A 5891-nucleotide genomic window follows, 5' to 3' on the forward strand; every position below is an offset into this window, starting at 1 on the left:
CAGAGGGGTTGACCTGTGGAGAGAATCGCTCCCCTAGAGGGTTGATGTGTGGAGCGACCAAGCTGATGAAGTTATACAGATCGACTCTTCGCCCTCTTCCTCTTTCTAGCAGTACAAGAGAAGAGTTTCTCTTTGAGAAGATGTTGAAGATCTTTCCTCTAAAGAAGCTAAAATCCTCGAGAGAGCCCGTAATGATACAAAAATCAACTTTACTCTCTGAGGCTGAGGTGGCTAGTCGGATGCAGCCATCAAGGGGACCATGAAGGTCTTCAGCTTAAATTGTCGAGGTTTTGGTTAGGCCTCAACAAAGTGGAAATCTGCTCAGCGATCTCTTTTGGTGTTTCTCTCAGAAACCAAATGCTCGAAGAATAATTTTTAGGCCTTCTCCCGTTCGATTGCCATGGACAATTTTGTATCAATTCCTGTGACTAACAATAGCGGTGGTCTACCCTTATTTTGAAACAGGTCCTTGCAGTTTCAAATCCTATGGCATAGCAGTTGGTGCATCGTGCAGAAGTCTTTTACCAGGTGGAACAATTCACATATGTTTTCTCCTTTGTTTACATGAACTCCTACCCACAGCTACGGATTGAACAATAGCACTCACTAAAGTAGTTTATCCCCTTTGTCTCTCATCCATGGATTCTTACCGGAGACTGGAACAGCTACCTCACATTTTTAGACAAAAATGGTGGGTGACCCATTCGCACACCTCTGCTTCCTTTTCACGCATTAATGAAGATGGTCTCATGGAGATTCCTTCTAATGGCGTTCCATTCACCTAGGATAACCATCAAAGAGGATCCAGCAGAATAGAGGCCCGCCTTGATCGATTCCTTTGCTCGTCTGAATGCTTTAATCTCTTACCTTTTTGCTAATGTTAAGCACATCATCATAACATGCTTTGATCACAAAGCCTCTGTTCTCAATTTGAAGGGAGATCATCTCATGTGAAGCGTTCATTTCGATTTGAGGCTCATTGGCTATTGGAACCCTCATTCCAAAACTTAATGGAAATGCTTGGCATTCATATGTGGCTGGTTCTCCTTCTTTCTCTCTTTACTCCAAAATTTCAAATTTGAAAAATCAATTGCTGAACTGGAATAGAGAGGTAATGGATAATCTCAACCAGAAGGAAGAGGATATCAAGGTATTATTTCACAATTTATACCAAATAGCTATCGAAGAAAGGGACCAGCAATGGCAAATCTCATAAAATCATTATAAAGAACTTCTTAGAAGAGTCATCCTTCAAAAAGAAATGTCTTGGCATAAAAAATCAAGAGTGGACTGGATCAATTTTGGTGATAGAAACACCCTTGTTTTCCATATCACAGCTTCTAAAAGAAGAGTGCAGAACAGTGTCAGAAGAAGCATCAATGCTGGGGGTCTTAATCTAACGGAAAGAGAAGATATGGCTTATGCTTTCAACCTACACTTCCAGAATCTCTTCATCAACCCACAATTTTGAGACTAGCTACTTCGATTGCATAAGTGGGAGGGTCTCGATAGAAGATAATGAGATGCTTATGAAATCAGTTACTTGACAAGGGATCACCAATACTGTGATGGAGATATCGGCTACTAAATCCCCCGGTCCTGATGGTCTTTCGGGTATTTTCTATCAAAAGGTTTGGGCGACTGTTGAAATGGATGTCATTTCTACTGTTTAGAAAAAAAAAAAAATTCTCAATGGTACATTCTCAAGACAGTTGAACAAAACCTATATTGCCTCAATTCTAAAAGTAGAATTTCCATCTGCTATTGGTGATTATCGACCTATTAGCCTTTGTAACTTCTCATACAAGATCATTGCCCATATCTGGGTGAATAGATTGAGGCCAATCCTAAATCATATAATCTCATTCAATCAGAATGGATTCATCAAGGGAAGAAACATTCAAGACAACATCTTCACTTGTCATGAACTCCTACACAAAATCAAAAAGAAAAGGATAGACAAATTTCAATTTATGTCTGTGAACATAGATATGAACAGGGCTTATGACAAGCTGGAATGGGACTTCATCAAACAAACTATTCTCTCTTATGGATTCCATCCAACTCGGGTTAACTAGATCATGTTTTGCATCTCAACACCTCAACTTGCCATCCTGCTTAATGGATCTCCTCTCGGCTTCTTCTAACCTACTAGGGGCATAAGGCAAGGCGATCCTTTATCATCTTATCTCTTTGTACTCTAGGCTAAAGTTCTTTCTTCCCATCTGGCAGTTGTAGCTACCCAAAAAAAGATTAATGGCCTTCAAATCTCAAGGGGGTTGAGTTTATTTCACGTTTGGCTTTGCAGATGATCTCCTTCTTTTTGGCAAAGTGACTTCAGAAGAACTTCATGGTTTTATGGCTGTTTTAGAAGATTACTGCTCCAAATATGGGCAACTCATCATTCTTAATAAAATCAGAGTTCAATACAGTCCTAATGCCATCTCAAACATAAGAAGAATGTTCTCTGATCGGAGGAAAGATCACCAAGACTAACAGTGAAGCAGTCATGCAAAGAGTCAATCCCAAGCTTCAACATTGGGAGAGCAAATTTTTAAGCTACGCTGGTGAACACTCTCTCATTCACGCAGTCCTCTCCGCATTGCCAGTCCATCATTATATGTCATGCTTTAGACTCCCAATTTCTATTCTAAAGACTCTTGATAGAGCAAGTTGCCGTTTCTTTTGGTCCAATGACGAATTTAAACATATTCCAACCATCAGCTGGAAAACCATCTGTCAAGAAAAAAGAAATGGTGGTCTGAATCTGAAAATGTCTCTTTTTATAAATGAAGCTTTATTGGCTAAAAGATGCTGGTCTCTCCTGAATCCCACTGTTTTCTTTTTGGGGGAGCAAAATACTTCCCTTCTACCAAGTTCTTAGTTGCTCAATGCTTATCAAGGCGATTCTTGGGGATGGAAATCCATCACTGGGGTAAGAGACCTCCTAAATAAAAAAATCTATTCATTACAAGTGGGGGATGGGTGCAGTATTAATCCATGGTCTGATTTTTAGATACCTAATCACTTAATCCATGGTCTGATTTTTAGATACCTAATCACTCCCCCTCCTCAGCACCATACCCTACTTAACCTGATCCTCCTTCTCTTGTCTCTGACCTCATTAACCCGAGGACTAGATCCTAGAATTTTGAGTTGATTCTTCAATGGTGACCACTTGATGTAGCTCTCAAAATATTATTTATTCCATTGTCCATTCTACGACACGAAACAGGTTCCTTTGGCTTGGTTAATTCTTTGTTTCATTTGCATATCGCTTTGCTCTTGATCCTTCTTAAACCAAGTTCATTTTGCTTGGCAAAAAAATTGGCATTGCACTTCCATCCCCAAAGCTCAGTTTCTAGCTTGGAATTACTTAACGGAAAACTCCTTATTCCAGTGATCCTCAATGCTAGAGGTCTCTCTCTCCCCAACATCGGTTCCCACTGTCATCAAACTGAAAGTTCCATCGATCACATCTTCCTCCAATGCGATCTTCCTTCTCTAGTGTGGCATTCTTCTGGATTTGAAAATGTCCTCGGATGTAACAATTTTCTCATGATTTATCTCAATATATTTCTGGAAGCGGAAACATAGCAAGTGAAAATGGTGTCCTTCACATTCATCTGATTTTGGATCCTATGGCTTGTATATAATGACTCCATCTTCAACAACAACACCAGATCAATGATCCAATTTTTCAGAGAACTGTCACAATCTCTTTGTAGCTTCCAAAACTCGCCACGTCAAAGGACTATCTGGGTGTCTTGGAGTCCCGCACCTCATGTATTAATCAAAATCAATCTTGATTGTGCCTTCACCTTCTGTTTCTCTCAAGGCATCGGGTTTGTGACATCTGATATTGCTGAAGCTTCTGCGGTACTTCAAGGAATGAAATCTGCTCTCCAATTAGGATTTCTCCATGTTATGATTTGAAAGTGATAATATGATTATAAATATTCTCAAGAAGAGGACCACCAATACCATGGAGAATATTGCCTATCATCTTGGATTGTTGGGAACTACATCTTCAATTCTAGACAATTGAATACAACCACTCTTTACGAGAAGGCAATGGTAAACTTGCTTAGTGGGGAGCTACGCATCAGCACAATATAGAATGGACCACTTGTCCTCCTGCATGTATTTCTCATCTTCTTTTTCAAGACTGTAGTGGAACTTTTCTCTCCTATTTCTATAAATAAAATCTCTGTGTTTTGGAAAAAAGAAAGACAAAAATAAACAAAAAGGGCAAACTGTGACAATAAACTGACACCAGCAGACATCTACAGCTTTTTTCAACTTTGGCTTCTCTTGGTAGCTTCTTCCCTACAACACCATTTCTAAGCATTTTACAACTCAATTGACAGTTAGAAGTTAAGAGGAACCCAAGAGAAGGCGTGGGCATGCGGATGCCGTCGTTCTTTACTGGTCAGTTGTGGAAATGCTAACAAGAACTTGGATTTGGTGGGGATGTTGAAGGTTGTTTCAGAGATTTTCGGTCGGTGGTGATCTGTTTCTTCGGTTGAAACTATGAAGTCAGTAACATCTGTTTAGGCGGTATCTTAGAGGGAGTGTATCGGGGAAAGACTTGCCGCTTGCTGTTGCGGTTGTCGCTTCCTTCTTGTGTTCTTTGGCCTTCCTTCTGAGATGAATTCTTGGTCGTGCGAGCATCGTCTTCGCTGAAGTGATGGCGTCTTCTCGGGGCGAGTAGCTGTGTCTCTCATTTACATCCTCTAAGCCTTAATGCTGGTTGTTGACAAGTTAAATCATGCAGTTCTCTCAGATCAAACATCCGGCTCATTCTCTCCGGCATAAGTATCTACTGCCCGATACTCTTTATTTTTCGATCATCGAAAATCAGAATTTTATGGTCCTTCTCATTGGTGAGTTCCCAATATCATAAACACTCTCTTTCTTACACGTGGCTTTAACATGCAATTTTGGAAGTATCCCAACTTCTGGTCCACGGTCTCTCTCCTGTACTGCTATTTTACATGCATTGGTTCATGAAAACGCCACATGTCATTCATGCAATCAACAATTCAACTGAAAACGCCCAGGCAATGGTGCAGTGCTCTACTATGTGTTTTGGTTATGCAACTGGAAATGTTTCCTGTGCAGACCAGGACTTGATAACTCTGAAACTATTTACTTGTGGAGAAGGCGTATCATCGAAGTGTACACACTGCTGCAGAGCTAAAGGACATGGAAGCTCCAATGAACAACTCTGAGGCTGTGGTGACTGGCCGGAAGCAGTCACTGGAGAAGCCATGATACTCTTATCGCTTAACTATCGAGGGATTAGTCGTCCCTCGACGAAGCGGGAGCTCTGCTATTTGGTGAAGAATAATAGACCTTTAGTGTGTTTTCTCTCTAAAACTAAGACATCTAACCAGCACCTCCATCGTTTTTGTCACTCTCTCCTTCAATCATTTTCTGTGCTCTCATGTAACCCAAAATGTTGGTGGTCTTCTTTTGATGTGGGCTGATAGTATCCAGGTGAAAGCTGTTTGGCAAGGCCCTTGGTGTTTTCATACAGAAATAGCTTTCCCCAATTTAAATCTACATTGGAATGTGTCTTTTGTCTATCTCAGTTGCTTGGAAAATGTTAAATCTTTACAATGGCCTTCCCTTTTGCACATTGCCTCATGTATTGATCTTCCTTGGCTGCTGGTTGGGGATTGGTACGCTTACTTATCCCTCTCTGACAAAATGGGTGGCAGGTCTGTTACGTAAAATCAAATTAAACCTTTCAATGACTTCATCAATCAAGCTTGCTTGTCTGATATCTATTTACCAGGATCACAATACACATGGACTAATAATCAAACTTGAACGAACATAATGGAAGCCAAACTTGATCGCTTTCTAGCAAATGATGCTTGGTT

The 5891-nt window shown here is 40.5% G+C and overlaps 1 long non-coding RNA gene across 1 annotated transcript; it reads left to right on the forward strand.

Annotated features, from left to right (window-relative positions):
* The first annotated feature begins 2294 nt into the window (after positions 1-2294).
* LOC122089910 lies at positions 2295-5642 on the forward strand. The gene is made up of 2 exons (XR_006143365.1): positions 2295-4886; positions 5125-5642. It is a non-coding gene; the product is annotated as an uncharacterized LOC122089910 (long non-coding RNA).
* The last annotated feature ends 249 nt before the right edge of the window (positions 5643-5891 follow it).

This window comes from Macadamia integrifolia, chromosome 9 (assembly GCF_013358625.1).
Source record: "Macadamia integrifolia cultivar HAES 741 chromosome 9, SCU_Mint_v3, whole genome shotgun sequence".
NCBI lineage: Eukaryota > Viridiplantae > Streptophyta > Magnoliopsida > Proteales > Proteaceae > Macadamia > Macadamia integrifolia.